This window comes from Eublepharis macularius, chromosome 13 (assembly GCF_028583425.1).
Source record: "Eublepharis macularius isolate TG4126 chromosome 13, MPM_Emac_v1.0, whole genome shotgun sequence".
In the NCBI taxonomy this organism is placed as follows: Eukaryota; Metazoa; Chordata; class Lepidosauria; order Squamata; family Eublepharidae; genus Eublepharis; species Eublepharis macularius.
Genome location: NC_072802.1, coordinates 51,289,755 through 51,311,034, shown reverse-complemented (window position 1 = coordinate 51,311,034; position 21,280 = coordinate 51,289,755). Strand labels below are relative to the sequence as shown.

At 47.6% G+C, this 21,280-nt stretch overlaps 1 protein-coding gene across 4 annotated transcripts in view; it reads right to left on the bottom strand.

Moving 5' to 3' along the window:
* The window catches only part of MTMR3 (myotubularin related protein 3), an 87,439-nt gene extending 66,763 nt beyond the window's left edge, over positions 1 to 20,676 (bottom strand). For all 4 annotated transcript variants that reach the window (XM_054995908.1, XM_054995909.1, XM_054995910.1 and 1 more), the window contains exon 1: positions 20,510 to 20,676. The gene's annotated coding sequence lies outside the window, so the exon portion shown is untranslated. The remainder of the gene's footprint in view (positions 1 to 20,509) is intronic.
* Between the last annotated feature and the right edge of the window lie 604 nt (positions 20,677 to 21,280).

Genomic DNA, 21,280 nt, shown 5'->3' with positions numbered 1-21,280 from the left:
TAACGGCCATTGCCGCTGGGTCCCGGTTCTACTCGGTCATAGACCTGGCCAACGCTTTCCACTCCATCCGGTTGCATGAGTCTTGCTGGTACAAGTTCGCGTTCACTTTCCGCGGCCAGCAATACGCATTCAAACGGACACCCCAGGGATTCCACTCCAGCCCCAGTATTTGTCATGCCCATGTAGTCCAGATGTGGGAACGCCTCCAACCCTCCTCGAGGCCCCACGTACTGAGCTACGTGGATGACATTTTGGTCCACGCCCCCACGGAAGAATTAGCCCGCCAAATCACCAGGGAAGTCCTGGAACTCCTCCGCGAGACTGGGTTCAAGGCAAGCAGGGAAAAGGCCCAATTGGTTCAGACCAGCGTCAAGTACCTGGGTCTGACCCTGGGACCCGAGGGTCGCACCCCGGATGCCCAGCGAATGGAGGTCATTTCCAAGCTGCCTGCACCCACCGATGTCCCCTCCCTCAGAGCCCTTCTAGGAACTTTTAACTTTTCCCGAGACTTCATCGAGTCCTTTGCAGACAAGGCTCGCCCCCTTTATGCTCTCCTCAAGAAGAACACCCCCTGGGAGTGGGGACCGGAGCAACAGACAGCCTTAGCCGAGCTAAAGCGCAGTCTGGCCGCAGCCCCGGCCCTAGCCCATCCAGATGTCACCCAGCCATTCTTTATTCAGTTAGCAGTATCAGACAAGAGCATAGGAGCCACGCTCACCCAGCAGCAAGCGGGAACCGCTAGAGTAGTAGCCTATGCCTCTCGCAATCTAACTTCAGTAGAGACCAAGTTCAGCCCATGCGAAAAGACTTGCCTTGCTCTAGTTTGGAGTCTGACCCATTGGGAATTTATCATAGGAGGGTCACGTACAATAGTTCAAACCACTCACACGCCTCTCAAATATATCCTGTCGGGAAAAATACAAGACGGACAAGTCTCAAACGCCCGCATAGCGCAGTGGACCCTGGCCCTAGTCAACCGCGGAGTGGAATTTAAAAAGGAGACCACCGAGCCTCCAGCCCCCTATGGCCTATTGGTAACCGGGACCGAGCACGAGTGCCCCCTGGACCCGCCACCGCAGGTTGTCTGGCCAGTCACTTGGGGAGTCCCGCTAGAGGAAGCCCGACAGAACGGCTTCACATGCTGGTTCTGTGACGGCTCCTCCTTTCACGTTGGAGGCTCTCCTCGGACAGGCTACGGCGCCGTGCGAGTGAGTGACGCCCATACTCTCAAAGGTACAGCCCGCCCCCATTCCAGCCAAGCGGCTGAGGTGCAAGCGCTTCTGGCAGTGCTTGAGTTTGAGCCCCCAGAAAGCCCGCTTGCCATTTACACAGACTCGGATTGGACGGCCAAAGCCGCCACGGTCTGGCTCCCGGTATGGCAGAATCAGGGGTGGAGAGCTAGCGATGGGAAACCCGTAGCCCACCTACAGCTATGGCAGCAAGTAGCAGCACTCCTTCAGTCCCGCTCAGGCCCAACGCAGGTTACCCATGTCAAGGGACACCAGAAGACAAACTCAGAGACCGCTTATTGGAATGACCAGGCAGACCTCGCAGCCAAGGCAGCCGCCACTGAAAATGCTCCCCTACCGGAACCAGCCACCGATTGCCCCTTACACCCTGTCACCACTCGCGCACAAGCCCGCAGCCAGGCTCGGGGAACTACGGGAACACTAGACCTAGCGCAACTGCAGCTATCTGACCCAGAAATAACTGACCTCCTAACCGCAGGGAGAGATCAGACAGGAAGACTAATGATCCGAGAAGAGGAAGGCATAGTTTGGGCAGTAGATGCAGCCGGTGAACGCCACTGGGTAGTGCCATTAGAAGTTAGGGCTGATTTAATTCAGTTTGTCCACGAGCAGGGACACCGAGGCAAGGACCTGACTCTGGAAAGGGTAAAAGAGGTTGGATGGTGGCCTGGCATGCGCACCGAAGTAGCGCAATGGGTGGACAACTGTCTGTCCTGCGCTATGGTCAATGCAGACCCCACCGGACCTAGAGCTCCCCTCCAGCATCAGAGAATTAACGGACCCTGGGCTCGCATACAGATTGACTTTATCGGCCCCCTTCCCCCCACACCACGCGGCAATCGCTACTGTCTCACTGTCATAGACCCCTTTAGCAAATGGGTCGAAGCGTTTCCGTGCAAGCGCAACAATGCAGCCACCACAGCCAAACTATTGTTCAACAATGTCTTTTCAAGATGGGGCATCGTGGGAGTCATGGACTCCGATTTAGGCTCACACTTCATCGGAGAAGTCACCCAGGAGCTTTGCAAGGCGCTAGGCATCCAGCAGCGCTTCCACATAGCCGGCCACCCTCAAGCCTCGGGCGCCATAGAAAGAACCAACCGGACCCTCAAGGAGGCTCTCCGCAAAATGGTTCGCTCCTCCGGGAGAGACTGGGATGAAAAACTCCCCATAATCCTAATGGCCATCAGAGGCACCACCGCAGTTCACGGGCTCACCCCCCATATGGTAATGACAGGGCGAAGAATGCAGCTCCCGGAAGCCTTCTGGCTAGATACGCAGCTCCCTTCTGATATGCAGCCCGTAGTGATTAATGACGCCTGGGTCCAGGATCTGCTCTCATCCATACACGCTGTCCACATGCAAGTGGCCCAGAAGTTGGGCACCGCTCAGAAAGATATGGACCGCAAATTAGGATGGGTCAGGAACCCCAGGCAGTGGGAGGAAGGACAGCTCGTTCTGTACAGGAAGTTCTCGCAAAAGGCGCATTCATTAGCAGCCAAATGGCAGGGCCCAGTCCCCATCACGAAAAGAGTCTCCCCAGCCGTCTATCAGGTAGCTATCCAGAGAAAGACAGGAGGCACTTGGTTAAAATACTTTCACGCCTCTCAGTTAAAAGAATGGAAAGGGAAGCCGCTGCAAACTGCCCCTCCTGTGTATGACCCTGGGGGAGCCGCCACCAGCCCAGCCCCCCTCTGCCCAGTGATTCGCCAGATATCCCTTCACCCTGGGCCAGAGATACCCTGTGTTCCCTTAGACCAGACCTTTGTAGCCTTAGTATAAAAGAAACAGTAGAATATGTAGATATAGGTGTGAATGTCCAAAGTTTTTCCAATTCTATTCTTTAACTTCGTTAGGTGGGCCCCACAGTTGGGACCCTTGGGGAAGACACGGCAACCAAAGCCAAATAGGACCACCACCGAGAGTGATTCTTAATTGGATTGTAAGCCGCATGTTCGGGAAAAAAAATTGCACAGGCAAAAGAGATTTGCTGTGTGTGAAAGTGTTTGGAGAGGCTTTAGCCCAAGAGTGAATGCATTTCCAATATTGGAGACACACCAATGAAGGTGATCTCTGTATTTGAAAACATTTCACCCGCCGTGCTGGTGAAGATCCCGCATCTACGTAGATTCGGGGTCTCACCTGCCAGACCCACGCTTTCGCATGATGGTCGGCTTTGGCTTTGAGGGCCGTGCCTCCCCTGGAAAAGGTCCCCCAGATAGCCCAACACCTCTCTTTTACTAATGTTCATATTCGTCATGGTGAGTTGCTATACGGCGCCACCAGTTAGTACGCTTTAGTGCAAAAGTAAAAGACCCGCCAGTATTTTGTAAATATGTGCCCTCTGGAATATGTTATTGGGGTGCGTTCGCCACGCACAAGGGGCAGCGTGCCTCATTTACATAGCCAGGATCCCCCGCGCCAAGATGACCCCCGAATAACCCAGACCCAGTGGCGCCGGCAGATCTCAGCCGCCTCCGCCGCTTTTCGATAAACGCCGCCGAGCGCCCTCGGCTCCATTTCGGCCCTTTCCGCCAGCAGCCGCCCGCCCCACGTAATCTTTTCCCTTGCCCGTACCGTACAAGGGAAAAGAAGGGGGGGAGACATATTGAAGTTATAGTAAAGCCCTGCCAGGCCTTCCAAGTAAGGGCAACCTGAAAATAACCCACACCCGTGTGCCTTTGCTTTGTGTGTTTCTTTCTTTTAACATGAAATTGGGGCCTCCCGAGGGAGTCCCTCCAAAAATTGATCCTAGGAAAAAATATGGTCCGCCGAAATACATACATGAGGTCCTGCAAAAAAGCAGAGGGAAAAAGGCAAAGCAAAAGCAAACCATCATAAAACATACCTTTAACCCTAACCACCCCTACTTAAAAATTATTTTAGAAAAATAGAACGAAGGTCTCCTCTAGCAGCAACCCTTATAGTTGCTGGAAACCGCTCTCTAGTTTTTTTTTCTTTTTAAAGCGGCAAGGCCAGGCCGAGCCGGACCGATAGCTCTCAGCCCGCAAAATAAAAGCAGCCCGCCACCAAGCAAGGGGCACCTGAAGGCCACATAGCCTGGGCACCCAGGGACCCCTGGGGCAAGTTTGCATAATCCCGCCTAACGCACAGCCGACCCTAGCCCGACGTAAAGACGTTTCCCCTCTGAAATATACATGCTTTAGGAAGAAGCCCCCGCACAGGAGTCCCCCAGAGCAACAAGCTGGAAGGCTCGCTTAGTGCTCCGGGACTTCTCGTTCGAGCCCCACCTAATAGCCAGTGCTGGCAGAAATACGCCCTCCTTTTTCCCCGCTTTACTTTATTTTATTTTTGCTGCAATGAACTCAGGGAGCCTGTACTTATATCCGCAGGTCTCCCCAGGATATTTTCGCCACAATAAGGAAAAGGAAGGCCAGGAGATGAGGCACCTGGCTACTCTGTGTTTGCTCGTACTGGCAGGCACCCTAATAGAGGGACGCCCGTCCAAATTAATGCCCTACCCCCACTGGAGATGTATTAATACACTAGCAGAAAATGAAATGATGGTCTGCAAGGTTGTGCAGCAGATTAATATGACCACCCCCACGGAGCGCACAAACTTCCGCAGTTGCGAAGAGCAGTGGATCCGACCCCCTGAGCTTGTTATTTTATGTGTGGGAGTCAAAACTATGTCCCAAGAACTAGTGTGTTACTCGCCCACCGATACCGTTTCACCACTTGCTCCGATTCCATGTATGTTCCTTCCCCGTATCAGGCCAGCCCCCACCGCAGTCCCGGTGGTAGACAAATATACCACCCCTGCCAACTTCGAAACCTCGCCATTTGTCACTGAGGCTCTCGGACCATACTGTGAAGTTATTTTAGTGTTGGCCGCAGTATGGAAGGCAGGAGACCCCTTTAGAATGACCATCCTACTAGGCACCACTACCACTGAGTCTGCATCAGTCACTATCACGCCCCCTTCAGGTGCAGTTCTCTCCTTTGCTATAGAACGCTGGGAGAACCTGACCTGGATTGTAAAGGAGGAAGACCTAGCCAAACATGGCCCACCCGATTGGATACTGGTTCAGCAGACGCCCGAATGCCAAACCAAGCCCCTAGTAGAGAAATTTCACCGACTTGGGCTGCTCTTTGTAAATTTGACTCATGAACCAGGCAATTATTCCCTGCTGATCCGGACCCAGGAGACCCACACCATCCAAATTGACCCTTTGATTGCTAGCAATGAACAATTAAGCCAAGGCGGCACGCATATAGTGGGCTCCCATGTTTTGAAAACTGACATTCGAGAGAGAGTTCTAGTCCGCCCGCAAATGTCTTTAAAGGAGATCCGCATAGACTTAGCTGAGCTGAATGTAACCCAGAGGCTGCCGCAGTGCGCTCCCTACCTGGAGGCCGGTAGCAAGGGTTGGAATGCATGGCTACAACTGTGGATCGATCCCTCTCCTTCTCTCTCGCGTGCCAGACGAAGCATTGCCGACTGGACTGCTCCTGCAGCCGGAGGCTTAGCAATCATGGATTCGGTCAACATTGAGACTCTCGCTAATAAGTTTGCCCATGTTACGACTAGCATCTCTGACTTAGGTAAACCGGTGGTGCAGTCCCTAAATTCCATTTCCAATGGGCAACACGAGATCAGCTCCATTTTAGTTAACTGGGAGAGTCAAATTGAAAGAGATTTTTCTCTGCTGCTCAAAGGGACACAGTCTTTTGAACGCAACGTGTCAATAGCCATGGCATGTATGCAAGCCCAACAATTAAACCAGGCTGTGGCCATGGGGCTAATTCGGCAAGCCACGGACGGGCACTTGCCCCTGGAAATCAAAAGATTGATTATGCCCAAATTGTCACCCCTTGAACTGGAGCTTGAATCCTGGTGGTCTCTCGTAAATTCCTCATTCTCACCGACTACCCAGGAGCTTAAATTATTTTTATTAACGGCCAGTGCGCACGAGTCATTCCATGTGTATCCAGTCGTGCCTCTGGGACTCCAAGTCAGCGACACCGAAGTCCTCTACGCCAGACACCCTGACCATTGGGCCCGCTTCACCCCGACCGGATGGCAGCTCGTCAGCCTCCAAAGGTGCCAGCATCGAGACCAGACCGGCTTCATTTGCCAGGACCAAGCCTTTGCACCTCATCACCCCTGTGTAGCCCCGCAAGTCGACGCCCTCAACGAATGCCCTTTCGAAGTCGTCCGGGAGAACAGCTCCGCTGTGGTCTACCTTGGGAAAGGATGTGCCTGCGTGCGAACGGCCTGCGACTTTGTGATCCTGAACTCGTTCCAGCTGAAGCCCGTGATCCCGGGAGTCAACCGCTGCTTCTGTAACCTGTCTTCGGTGGCAGCCTGCGACTTCACCTACACGGTACCGGTCTGGACCCAAGAAGAGATCCTGGTGGCACCCTCCATCTATCGACATGTGAAGCCCATCACCCTTGGCATCGGTCTGGAGCTAATCCACGAGCTCCTGGCACACCCGCAGCTCCACCGCACCCTCCAGAGCATCCAGAGGGACGGGGACACCACTGCTTTGGTTGTGTCCCACAACGGGAAGGAGATTTTGGATCTTGTCCAGCGGATTAAGACCACCGGCGAGCATTCGTGGTGGGAAACCCTCTTTGGCTGGAGCCCCACTGCCACTGGAATTTACAATTTGGCTCTGCACCCGATCGTTGTTATTCTGGCCTTCCAAGTTTTATTATGTGCCTCATTACTTTATTTGGGCTGTTGGAGCCGCCGACAGCTCCAGCAACTCCAACTATCCTACCGTCTGGATCATTACAATCCAGACCTCCTCTTGCCCTAATGGTTATTCTTGGCGCCCTCCTTTAACCCTTGTTTGTTTTATTGCTTGTGCCGGTATGAACTATGATTATGTTTATTACTATGTGTACGGATCCTGCACTGGCCCCATGGACGCTCTGCTGCCGGACACCGCTCCGAGGCCCTCTTGTGGACTAGGGGGGGACATATTTCTCTGCCTCCCAGCCCACGGCCTGCCTACGAACGACCGCCAGCAGCGCCACTTCCATGAGGACTAGAACTGTGTGCCTGAAGCCCTTCTCGCCGCCTGCCGACCCTGCTCTGCGGATTGACGCAGACAGCAAGGGGGGGTGGAAGTGTGTTTTGGAACACATGGACTAAGCTTGCTTGTTCTTGTAAATATGCAACCCAGTCCAGCAGCTGTACTGCGGACTGAGCCGTCTGTGATCTTTGTTGCTCTATGGTTTTATGAATTTCTTTCCATTGCTTTTATGAATTTTACTCCCATGAATTTAGCCCCGAACTAGTCCCTCCCTCTATCTACTGCAAGTGCGCCCATGAACTTTATCCCTATGAATTTGATTTTAACCTTTTGAATTGCCTTTTTAACCTGACTCCCTCCGCCGAGGCAGTTCTAGTCTATGAATTTGATTTTAATCCAGCCATATTGATTTGGTTTTTAATTGCAGAGTGTATTTTTCTGCCCCCATGAGCCCTTCCGCCGCCTACCCCTCATGAATTGTTTCCACGCACTTGCTTTTATTCTTGCTGCTTTTGACTTCATGAACTATTGCTTTTAATCACATATATGTATTTATGATTTTAGCCATTTATGAATTACTCTACCCTTGATGAATTATGCCATGCTTGCACATTTCACTTTACCCTGTATGAATTGCTTTTAATTGTCCCTGCTTTTAATCCTATGTATCTATTTATGATTTTAACTATCCATGAATTGATCCATGTATATTAATTGCTCCTGGTTTTTAGTGCTTTTAACCCATCATGAATTCCGTATGAATTACCTTCAATCATGAATTAATCAATGTACACAATTATGAATTATTGCTATTTATATGCATGAATTGATCATTGCTGCCTATTACTATGAATTACTATTGCTATGAATTATTACTATTTATTCTGACAATTGCACTTAGCACACCCCCTGGTGTGAACCCAGAGACCTGCAGCCCATTGGCTGATCTAAATTGCACTTATTCGGTTAGGTGGTTCTCCAAACTAAATTTTTTTGAGTGACGCCTCCCCCTCCTTCCCTTCCCACTCCTCTTCCGCTCGAAGCTCGACCACCGGACATTGCCGACCACCTCGCCTTTGAAGTCAAGTTCGGAGACCCGCGCGCCTGACGTCACGGGGTCTCCGAGGGGGGGAATTGTTGCCAAGTAGGCCCCCTCCCCTGCTTTAAGGCCTGCCATGAACTGTGTTAAAGTTTCCTGCATTACTGTTTCACTGCTGCACAAAGACTGCTTAGCACGTGTGTGTCCTAATACACGTGTCAGTTTCCTGCCTGCGTGTCAATTACCCTGCTGCTGTAATAGACTGTGTAGTTTACTGACTCCATGTTTGGGTAACTGCACAAAGGACTCTTTTTCTGGGCAGCCCTGCCCTGACCTGTATCTGGACTTCCCAGTGTGTGTTTGGACTGTGTTCCCCGTGCCTGCATTGCCATCTGCCACGGACCGTGCCTGTTCCCTGTTCTGGACTGTGTTTTAAAGTGTTGTTCCCCCTGCCTCCATGGAAGCCTACCCCATATGGGCCCAAGCCGCTGCTAGCAGCCGGGCGCCTGCCGGGGAAACCTCCAACGAGCCTGGCTAGGCGCTCCCTGGTCAGTTCCCGCCTGGAGCCTCCCGCGAGCCGGTCGCCGAGCTTGCCCTCGCTACCGGGCAGCCTGCTATCCAGCCCCAGCTATGCCCAGCCGGCATCCATGTTCTCAGGCAGCCAGAAGACCCTGGGAAGAAGACTGCTTTGAGAAGCCATTTCGGCGAAGCGGGCACACCACGTCCGCAGCGAGAGCCCCTCGCCCTGCTCTGCATATCTTAGGAGCCGCCCCGGAGAAGAGCTAAGTGCTGACCATCCCAAGCACTTAGAGAATGCATCTCAAAGGAACCTCCGCATTCCAGAAGCTGATGACATCAGGACAAGCCCTGTCCGCTGGAACATCCTTTCAGCCCACTTGGATTTCCCCCTCCCTCTTTTGTCCCCTCTTCCTGAGGTGTCACTTATCACAATCTGATTACTAAAGTGGCCCATCCAAGCCATTCAGTAGCCCATTAGACCCTTTGTTTTAAACTGTGAGAACCACCAAGTACAGCACCAGCCCCAGGGTACGTTTTGGGGTATTTAAGCTGGTCTCTCAGACCACTCGGTGCTCAGGCCATTCCCTATCCAGACCTCCTTGCTGTCCGTCTGTGGTCCCAGTGCTGGCATTGGGCCACCCTCGCTGCTGTGTCTCTGCTTCGCTCCAGGATAAGTGAGTATTTCCCCTATCATCGTTGGGAACCAGCTAATGCGAACGTCTCTGTATTTCCTACTCTATATTTCTTAGACCTTGTATGTTCTTTGTATGATTGTGCAAGCTAGGCTTACGCTACACTCAATACACGTGTTTGGAACTTATTCGTTGTCTGCCTCTTTGTCACTAGAGTGTCTGGGATCGGGACCTCCGTAAACATAGGTTATGATCCTCGCTTAATATTAATAGTTACAGACTGCTGCAGCTAATTCCCCATTATAATAAAAGAGCAGTTCTGGTAACAACCTTCAGCTCTTTTGGAGGAAGGGTACAATAAAACTGTGAAAGCACAGTCAGCCCTTGCAATGTGCTGCTTGAGACAACTAGTTTATTCTCTCTAGTACTGGGCTTCAGGTGAAAGCATATGAAATCTCATGCCTCGTCTTGCTTTCCACCAAGAGACAATTAACTGTGCCTGCCTTCATCTTTCCTGCAGATCTCTGTTTCTTCAACCAAGACAGTGAAAGTTATTTCTCACATTATGTTTTAGGTGCATACCTAATGTTTCTGAGTGTGTACTTACAGGTGTAGTTTGTGCTAACAGTGAATGGTGGACACTAAGGTGCTAATGGTGAATGGTGCACACTAAGGAAGGTGCAACTGGCTGCAGCTCTTGTTGAAAGTACACAACAACAAAAATAGGTTTCTTTCTGCATACTGCATTAAATGATCATGAGATCTTTATAGATCCTGTTGCTATATGTTTCTAAATATTAAACATTAAAAAATTAAATATACTTTTGTTCAGTGTAAACTAGTGTTATATTCTTATAGTTTTATTGGGGAGGAGAATAGTGTGGAGTTATTTTGCAAGTGAACCCTGAAAGCTGAGGTAAGTTTAGGCATTGATCCCACTTCAAAAAAAATCTGAGAACTACTGTCATAGTGAAAATTGTATTATTAAAGGGGAAGCAAGGAAAATGGCAATTAGGAGGAGGGTTAAGTACCTGCAGACTGTATCCTCTCCCTGCCAGTTTGCAGTTGCTCAGAGGCAATCAGGGTTCCCAAACTTGTGTCTGCCCTTCCGGCTCCAACTCCATATCAGCCAGTTATAGGGCAAAGAAACTCCCAAAGGTAGGCAAAAACTAAACAATAAACTATGGCAAGGTACCTTCTTACTACTATTAACTCCTCATACTTTTTTTGCACAGGAATCAACCACCTGGCGTGGGCTTTCGAGGACCACGGTTCTCTTTGTCAGATGCATCTGGTGGGGAGGACTGTGGTTATCAAGGGCTTGTGCTGCCGTGCTGCTGAATTCTTTTTGATTTTGCTACTACAGACTAACACGGCAAACTCCTTTGAATCATTACACAAGCAAACTGATCCCCACACCAAAAGGAGCTGTCTGCATCTCCATATCAAAGGAGTTGTTTATATCCCCCCTCTCCTCCTTCCCCCCTTCCCCCCCTCTATATTTGGCCAGTTTCCTTCTGCCCTCCATGCATCTGATGAAGAGAACGTGATTCTCGAAAGCTTATGCTACAATAAAATTGGTTAGTCTTAAAGGTGCTACTGGACTCTTTTTGATTTTGCTACTACAGACTAAGATGGCTAACTCCTCTGGATCTATGACCAAACTAGAGGAATGTTTAAGAGTATGAAAGTGTATATATTTGCGTGTAGTGATCACATGCCTGTTTGCCATGTTTCAAGTATACACATATTCTTAGGTGTAGCCCACTGGTCAATTTTAAAATACCAAAGAATGTATGTATTTTGAACAGAACAAGAGACAAAACTGCAACCCATTCAATTTAGATGCCACATTTATCCTTTCCATGATAATCAGAAGATGATCATCCTGTCAGAATCATTAGTTCTACCTAGCAAGTATAAAACAGATTTAAAATAATTATATCCCACCTTTCTCTGGAGGCTCAAGGTGACTTACAAGGGCAACATCAGGTTGCAAAGTAGTAATAAAATCAACATAGCCAATAAGCAGCACCCAATACCCAACAGTATGCCGTAAATAATCAGTCATTTCCTTAACCTCCAAAGGCGGCTCTCTAAAATAAGATACCTTTTTTACATATCCTATGAAAAACAGAAAGAGGGTGCTTGGTTAAAAAAAAAATCAACCGCCATGCAATATATGAAGTCTACTTGCTACAGAACTGCCCCTAGCTAGAATATGCAACAATATATACAAGAAACCTCCTATTAAGGATATTTCCAGAGTCTGAAAGAGGCACCAGCAGCTTCTCTTTCTCATTTTAAAGCCAGCTGCTGTCACAGTGCCTGGAATAATCACTTTTAACAAGCAGCAGAAATTACATGATCTATTCATAGGGGCAGAGTCACACATCCATAAACTCCAGTAGGTGGTGCTGGGGAACTGCTGCATGGTTCCATAGCATTTAGGCTGCGGGGTCCCACAAGGATCCATCTTTTCCCTCATGCTATTTAACACTGCTGGAAAAGATCATATAGGGATTTGTAAAGATATGTCACCAATAAGCATATGATACCCAGCTCTACTTAACAGCTGAGTAGGGGGATTCTGTGGAAGTCCTGAACAAATGCTTGGAGAACAGAATGTGATGGATGAAAGCCAATAATAAACTGAAGTTCAGTCAAGGTGCTGCTGGTCAATAATAAAACCACTTAAGGACAGAGAATTCCACCTGTCATGAAGGAAGGTGCACTCCATTTAATGAACAAGTTTGCAATTTGAGGTTGTTGCTAGATCCTGGTCTGCAGTTGGAGGTTCAGGTCTCCTTCATGGCATGTAGCACCTTGAATCAGCTCTGGCTGATAAACCAGCTATAGCCAATCCTTAAAAAGTATGATTTGGCCATAGCGATTCATGCTCTGATCACATCTATGTTAGATTACTGTAGCACTTTTTTACACAACGGTGCCTTTGAAAACTGTCTTCATTAAGTTCAAAACATAATGACTAGGCTTTTAGTATGGGATGGACACAGGAATCAACAGTCTTGTTCTGAATGATACAGCTGCCCATTTGTTTCCAGGGACAACATGAAAGGTTGCTCTTACCTTTTAAGGATCTAAATTGCTTGGAACCAGAGTACCTAAAGTATCATCTCCTCCCTTACTGCCAAGACTGACAGTAAAGATGCTCCTCAATTCCTACTCTGTGGCTCTAGAGGTAAGGCAGATGACAACTATAAACAGGGCTGTCAGTGGTGGTGTCACACCTTTGGAATGGAAAGATGTCCCTTACTGAAAAGTTCTTAATTCAGAAGACACCATTTTGATTGCAAGGCATTTCATATATCCCTAGAGGGACAGATTGCTAATTTCTATCTCCACCTCCCTGAAACACCCACTGCTCCCTTCTGTTCAGACTCACTGCTGGTCGCCCTCACGGATGATCTTCGTAGGCACCTGGATCGAGGTGGATCGGCACTGCTGATACTACTAGATCTTTCAGCAGCGTTCGATACAATCGACTATGAGCTTTTGACCCACCGCCTCACCAAAGTGGGGATAACGGGGACGGCACTACAGTGGCTTGTCTCTTTTCTCCACGGTCGGGGACAGAGGGTGGCGCTGGGGGAGAAATTGTCCTCTCACTACCCGCTGGTATGTGGTGTGCTGCAGGGAGCAATACTCTCCCCATTGTTATTTAACATCTATATGCACCCCCTTGCCCAGCTGGTGTGAAGTTTTGGTCTTGGGCATCACCAGTATGCTGATGACATCCAGTTATATCTGCTGATGGGCGGCCAGCCTGGCTCGGCCCTGGATGTCCTGGAGCATGCTTTCGAAGCTGCGGCTGGATGGTTGAGACAGAGTTGGCTGAAATTAAATCCCACTAAGATGGAGATCCTGTATTTGAGTTGCGGGCACATGGATTTGGGAGCCCAGCTTCCTGCTCTCGACGGGGTGGTACTTGTACCAGCCCCGAGAGTCAGGACCCTGGGAGTGATCCTGGATGCATCCTTGAATATGGAGGCTCAGGTCGCTGCAGTTGCCTGGTCTTCTTTTTTCCATTTTCGGCAGACGAGGAAGCTTGCCCCTTCTCTCGAGTTAAGTCTCGACCCGTGACTTAACTACAGTGATTCAGGCAACGGTCACCTCTAGGATAGACTACTGTAACGTGTTCTACACAGGGCTTCCCTTGAATCTGATCCGGCAGTTGCAGTTGATCCAAAATGCAGTGGTGCGTGTCTTCACCGGAGTGCCGAGAAGTCCACAGATTACACCAGTATTGCACCAGCTGCATTGGTTACCAGTAGAGTACCAAATCAGATTCAAGGATCTGGTATTAACCTATAAAGACCTATGTGAACTGAGGCCTGCTTATCTTCAGGACTGCTTCTCCCCATATGTGCACCAGAGGACGCCTCAATCTAGTGATAAACAGCTATTAATGGTCTCTGGTGACAGGGAGGCCTGCCTAGCATCAACCAGAGCCAGGGCCTTTTAGGTCCTGGCTCCAACCTGGTGGAATGCTCTGTCTAAGGAGACCAGGGCCCAGTAGGATTTGTTATCGTTCCACCGGACCTGTAAGACAGAGCTGTTCCACCAGGCGTTTGGTTGATGCTGGGTAGGGCCCCTACCAGCCGAATAGGGTAGAACGGGGGCCCTCCCTATCAGAATATCCACCTCCAAAAAGGAGTTTTTTTCTTCCTTTTAAAATTATTTTTCAGTTATGGTTGGAAATGGATCAAATGAACTGTTTTGTGCTGCTTTGATTTGTTTTTAAATATTCATACTGTATTTATGAATATTTATGAAACTGTGGACTGTAATTTTAATGTATATTAATGTGATCCACCCTGAGCCTGCCGGTGCAGGAAGGGGGGAATATAAATTAAAAAAAAAATAAAAAAATAAAATAAATAAGAGACTTCTACAGTCAGGAAAGTTTAAAGAAAAAAAAGCATCTGCATATACCTTATAAAAATGCTACAGAAAGAAGACGAACATCAAAAAACTTTCAACTGATGCAAAATAAAAACATTAACCATATATCAAAGAGAGTCCAGTAGCACCTTTAAGACTAACCAACTTTATTGTAGCGTAAGCTTTGGAGAATCACAGTTCTCTTCGTCAGATGCATGGAAGGCAAGAAGAAACTGGTCAGATATATAGGTGGAGAGGGGAGGGCGGAGTAGATGCAAAGGCCTGGTACCTGTGCTAGTGACTCTGCTAGCCAATTCATGATTGTAAGTGAGAAGTCATTTCAGGTTGGGGGGGGGGGCTGTCTGAAGGCAAGGAGAGGTCTTCCACCCAGGGCTTCTGAGACAGAGGCATCATTTTCCAGGATGGGTTGTAGATCACTGACGATATGTTGGATGGGTTTGAGCTGGGAACTATAGGTGACAACCAGAACACCACTGCATCTATTAACCATATGTAACTTGAGGGCAGAACACAGAAAAAAGAATAAATACTCTTTGGTGGTTAACAAGTTAACCGGCATCAAGATTCTCCTCCCTCTTCACTACAGGGTGAGGGAAAATAATGTCTTCTGAGCTCTAGGCAGAAGTGCTTTTTTCGGTGATTTCCAACATTCCAGTTGCCAGAGAAAGAGAGGAACATGATTTTGATTGCCAGGATATTAGCCCATTCAGATTACAGGGGGAATCAAACTTCTGGAGGACCTAATAAGAGACTCTTTATGCAAAAGTTGCATCAGCTGAGGCAATGAAATCTAATGTAGCATAGAATGGAGAACATTGAAGCTCTGTTATGACACTACAAATTTCTGATAGATGCCTTTTTGTCAAAACTAGCCATACTCCAAATGGAGTGTGTTGTGATCTCTTCGGGTGGCAAAGATACTCATAAGGTTTATAAGCAGTAGTGATACAAACCCACAGCAATTTATCAAAAAAACCTTTTGCAGTCGCTGCCTTTGGCTTTTGAGTAAAATGTAACAAGTTGGACTCCCTGAATATTGCCATCCTTTGAATATAAATGTGCAATGCCACATGCAGATCTAAGACGTGCCAATTCTCACCTCTGGGATTCTATGAAATTGAGAATTCACCTTCAGAATGAAGGTGGGATCTGGTCATAGTACCACCTGCAACAGACATAATCATACTCTGGTGGAGAGTTCTCCAAGTCCTAACACTTGTCTTACCAAAGAGATGACAACAAGAAATTGACCTCAAGGGTGAGGCAGTTCAGAGACTTTTCACATAAAGGCTTAAAGTGTTTTATAGTTCAGAGTCTGGAGAACCACATAAAGATACCAGGAAGGAAAATGATGAACTGTGCACTATTGTATGATAGTGTATTGTATTGTATGAAAGTCTGTGAATAAAACACTTCACACATGTGAATATGGGAACCTCATCTATATATGGATGGATAAAAGCTAACCCTCTTATTTACTAACACACTTTATTGAATAAAACCACTTTGGAGAAAAAGAATTAATTGACCCAGCACAGCTTGTTCTGCTTGTGTCCTCTTCCTTCATTATCATCAGTAGATCTTACATTCTGGTAGTGGAGTGTCTCTGCAAAGAGGTGACCTGTTCTGAGCAGCCATAATTCAAGGTTTGCTACTCAACTGCCATGAAGGATCTGGGTGTGTTATCAGACCGTGCATTAACATGTCTCCTCTGACATGAATATACCATGGCAATGCTATAGACAATTCCACCAGGCTGGGGAACCAGGCCTAATGAGCCAGTATGCAGTGACACAAATTAGCATTGCCTTTTCCATCAGAGTTTCTTCAGCAACCCTGGAATGGTAAATAAGACATACACTAGACATGAATCTAAGATGCCTTGAAGGCACTGATCTGCCTTGCAACTGAGCAAAGAAAATAGAAGCTATGTTTTGTGGGGATGCAAGTAAGTTCACTTCAGTGTGCCAAAGCATCAGCAGATCTTCACAATCCAACTGCTATTTGCTGAGCCAATTCCAAGAGTACTGTCAATTCCGCTCATGTGTTCCACTCCTAAGGTTAGGAGATCTTTTTATGCCCAGAAAAAAAGGCCTCTGCTTCCCAGCAAACTGCTGCATTGGATGCCCCCTTGAATGTTGACATGAGCTTTGGCTGCGGTACTATTCATTAGAATGCAGACATGAAGATGCCCTCCTGTTCTCCTCCTGATAGCATAGTAAGGCCAAATGAATTGCTCTCAGTTCTACCAATTTATGCTTAAAACTGAATCTGAGGCAAGCTAGACCCCCTGTACCTGGCCAATGGACAATGTGTTCCTCCCACCCACAGAGACTTTCATCAGCTGTGATGATGATCTCCTTGATGCAGAAATCTTTCTCCTTTCCTAGAAAACTCTCCATGGACCACCATTTCCAGCTGCACTTGAAGTTGCTGCTTCCCTTGATCCTTCATAGTGCTTTGCTTCTGGAAGGGCAAAGCACTTCATTGAAGATGCCTGGAATGGGCCCCCACACAGGGCACCATGTCAATGGCCACTATCATGAAATCTTGATGCTGTACTAAAAACTCAACAGAATCTACTACTGTCACCTTCTGCATTCTTTCCAGAAGAAAATGATTCCTGTCCCACCCTCACACGGACAGTATCTATGACAGCTTCCAAATGAAGCAGATATTGGCTAGGTGTGAGGCTGCTTTTTTGGGTGTTGATTAGGAAGCCAAAATCCATGAGGAACTGCATAGTGCGATAGTGTCTTAAACTGGTTGATTCCTGGTTGTGGATCTGATCAGAAGATAATCCGGACAAGGGTATAGTCAAAAAGAGATCAGAAGCAAACCCCGGGCGGGGCAGGGGGGACGGAGATCAGAGCAACACATTTTTTTCTGGAACAGAAATACTTTAAGATGAGGAGTTACTCATGAAGACATCTGAGGACTTTTTTCCCCCAACGGAAAAAAATGTTATGTAAGATTCCTTATAGCATCAGGCTATATCCTATGTATACTGTAAACACCTGCAATAATTTCAAATATGTTAATGGTTTAAATGTGATTAATTTTTGTAACAATGTCCTATGTGTTTGATATTAAGCTAAAGATGTTTTTACTACTGTTTTTTATAACTTCCATCTTGTTAATCTGTTTTATACTCCATGTCAATTTTATCAATAATTTTATCACTGGCTCTTATTGATGGTTTTCATTATTTTGTTTTATGCTTTTCTTATTTATTTTTACTTTGTTAGCTGCATCGAGCAGGTTCTTCACTAAGTACCAGCATGCCAAGTAGTGAACTCTCTTTTCTAGGAGAAATTATGACTACCAGTATTAATAGGCTTATTTCAGACATTATACCAAGCCATGGGTAAAGAAACATAACCATGGTTTGTTCTAGCATGGAAGTTAGAAAATTTCCTCCATACTCAATACAGCACCACATACTTTTAGCCATTCTAACGTCACATGTTTTCCACACTTCTAAAAGATCACTGCAATTTTCAATCCCTAGCAAGTATCTAAACCTATACACATATATCTATTAAGACAAACATCCAGATGTAGACTTTTTTTTAAGATTAAAAAATCAGTAATAGCTATCCACCATATGAAGCAGAAAGGGTGAAGATGCAGAACCCACACTGGGTATTTACACACACAATTCCGGCATATTGCATATACAGCAGCTTTCTAAATCAGCCAAAAGGAAATGACAGCCCTACAGTAACAAACAGTAGGCACGGAACCCATTCTTCCAAAATGGACAAATAAGAGAAACGTACCTACTCCATTTCACCTACTCTCTCCTTGTGATAGAGGGTTGAGCATTTGTTAGGAAGTCCAGGGTTTAATTTTTAGGAGTTGCCCATTAGTGAATGGTAGACTCCAACAAATCCACTAAGGTCAAATGCGGAGATTTGGAAATGAACTGTCAGATTCACTGGCAGGTCTATGTATAGAAATGCTTTGTTTTTTGTGTTAAGAGCAGCAGCACCTCTTCAGCTTCTAAGCAATGATACAGAAATATGATACAGAAATATGGAAAATGATTCATTAACACTAAGTTCCACATTTACAGCTAGGTAGGCTGATTATGAATGTACAGAATTAAAATCCCTTCAAAATAATAATTAGGCAATATTCTGCCACCAATACATACAAGAAAATTCCAATCTAACAATTGCTTCAAGAAACAGTCCCTTGAAGCCCCGAAGCAATGGTAATATTCCCTGAAATCTTTCAAGTAATCTTTCGCATACCATAGTTCATTTGTTTAGCATGCCACATTGAATCTCATAGCTGAAACAGTGCAAACAGGGTCTACAACAAAATTTAAAGTAGAAGTAGTAAAACAGAGTTCTGATAAAGTCCTTTTTCTACTCACACTCTTGCAGCTACAAAATCCAGCTTTTCCATCCATAACATGGGATCCACCAAGAAATTATTTCCTTATCTATTCTTAGCTGACCTCCACATTAGTATCTCCTATATGTGAAATCTAGCTTATCACACAGGAGAAACACAAAAGAACAAAAAGCAGCATCTATATCAGAGTAAAACCTGCATTCATATTGGGATGATGCATCTGACAAAGAGAGCTGTGGTTCTAGAAAGCTTTTGCTACAGTAAAGTTGGTTAGTCTTAAAGGTGCTACTGGACTCTTTATTATTGGGATGATGGAGTGTTTTTGCAAGATGGGAGAAGTTAACTTTAGTTCCTTCACAAGGAAGCAACCTTTCTGCTACCCAACATATTCCATGGGGAAGTGAATGCATAGCATCTTCATAAAGAGGAATGCAACACACATTTAACCATGCACGGTCTACAAGAAGGAAAGAACCTTCTGTACAGCATCCCTTTGTGGTTGTATCAGGACATTTATTCACCATAGGCGACCAGGTAAGTGGCCACCAACTTTAACAACCCCACCATGTTCATAGCACAGAGTACACAAGGGGAAAAATGTGAATTCCCCATCAACCTTTTCAATCTGCATGGTGATATCAAATAAGCAAGCAAAAGGAAGTTACAGTGAAGTGATCTGATAACAATGTTGATGTGGAAGACAAGACAAAAACCCCATTCTCCTTAGAAAAAGGAGGAGCAAAAATCCTGTTTCAAAGAGAAGTTAAAGCAAGATTCAGATCCAGCACCACCTTAAAGACCAACTAGATTTCCAGGATATCTTTATGGTACTACTCGACTGGTATCTTGCTCTTCTACTACAGATCAACACAGCTACCCACCTGAAACTAGGTTAAAAGAAACAGCAGGATTTGAGTCCGGCGGCACCTTAGAGACCAATATGATTTCTAGAGAGTGGGAGTGGTCTGAAGAAGGGAGCTCTGACGCTCAAAAGCTTGCTTTCTGAAAATCTTGTCAATCTCTAAGGTGCCACCGGACTCAAATCCAGCTGTTCTCCTGAAGACCAACATGGCTACCCACCTAAACTAGATTAAAGAAAGAAAGTGGTCTACTGCAAAATCAGATTTCAGCCCAAATCACGTAAGTGACCCGCCAGAAGGGGCCAAGCACGCCCCTCCCTGCACACACACAAACTACTACTGCCCAAGTGTTGTAAGGAGACTAAGCTGCAAGTGAACCAGGAGATCCCTCCGTCCAAATCTTCTCTCTCAGGCACGGCTAGCTTTAAACAAGCCTCCACGTCCCTTCCCCATTATCATCTACAATAACAACAGTCATCTATTACTACCCACACTCATATTGACCTATTTTACGGGGTTGCTTCCCCCACGGGATAGACTTCACCGGAATGGGGGCTGTGAACGGCTTACCTACTTAAGCCCCCTCCGCCTCCCCCGCCCCCCAATGCTGACCTCCCTTACGGGGTTCGCCTGGGACAATATGCACGAAGGACCACTTTCAGTTTAGAGCTATGGAGACGTTAAAAGCACAGGTTGGTATTATTCAAAAAGGACCAAACCACCTCAGGACAAGGGCAGCTGGGGGCGGGGTGGCCTACAGAGACCGCGACCCTCCAAGGCCCTGGGATGAAGCCCCCCCCCTTCTCCTTCGTCCCGGACAGGCCCGAGCTGCCGCCTCGGTAGCGCAAGGCCCCGGCCCCGGCCCCGCTCCTTCCCTTCCTATTCCGCTCGCCCACCCTCTCCTCCTTACCCAGCAGCGTCCGGCCATGGCGCGGGGGTCCCTCCCCACCCCCCAACGGGGCGCGGCGGCGGCAGCGGCTCGGAGGGGGGTGGTCGCCCGTCTTCCCTTCGTCGTCGCTCCCTGCTCTGTTGCTTTGCCTCAGCCTCCGCCTCCCTCCTCACAACCACAACAACATGGCGGCCGAAGCCACACGGACGGGAGGGCGGGGGAGGAGGGGCGGGGCTGCCATCCCCAGCGAGCCGGGGAGGGCGGGGGGAGCCGGAGGTTCCCGAGGGGCGGGTTGGGGGCGCGTCTCCTTCCCGCCCTCCCCTCTACGTGAGGCGGCTGCCTCAGGGACCCTTGGTGGGACGGCTTCCTTCCCTGCTATGGATGACTAAGCTGGTCTCTCTGCCTGCCTCGCTTAACTCCAGCGCGCCACCTCGGCCCGAGAAATTCTCTGAGAGGGAAACGGGTATTGCATACATTTGTGAAGCAAGACGGAGAAAGAGAGCAGCGTCTGTGTAGGACTTTTTGCCCCCCAAACCCTGCTGTGCTGCGGGGAGGGAGGGGCTGTGCGTTAAGGCAGTTTACAGACTAACAGATTTGATATGAATGAAGCTTTCATTTCACGGCCTTCGTCCCCCCTTTATCTTTTTTTTAAAAAAATAAAAAACTTCTAGCTCAACAGGATTTGAGTCCAGTGGCACCTTAGCCACCAACAAGATTTTCAGGTTGTAAGCTTTGGAGAGCTCCCTTGGGATTCTCGAAAGCTTACACCTGAAAATCTAGTTGGTCTCTAAG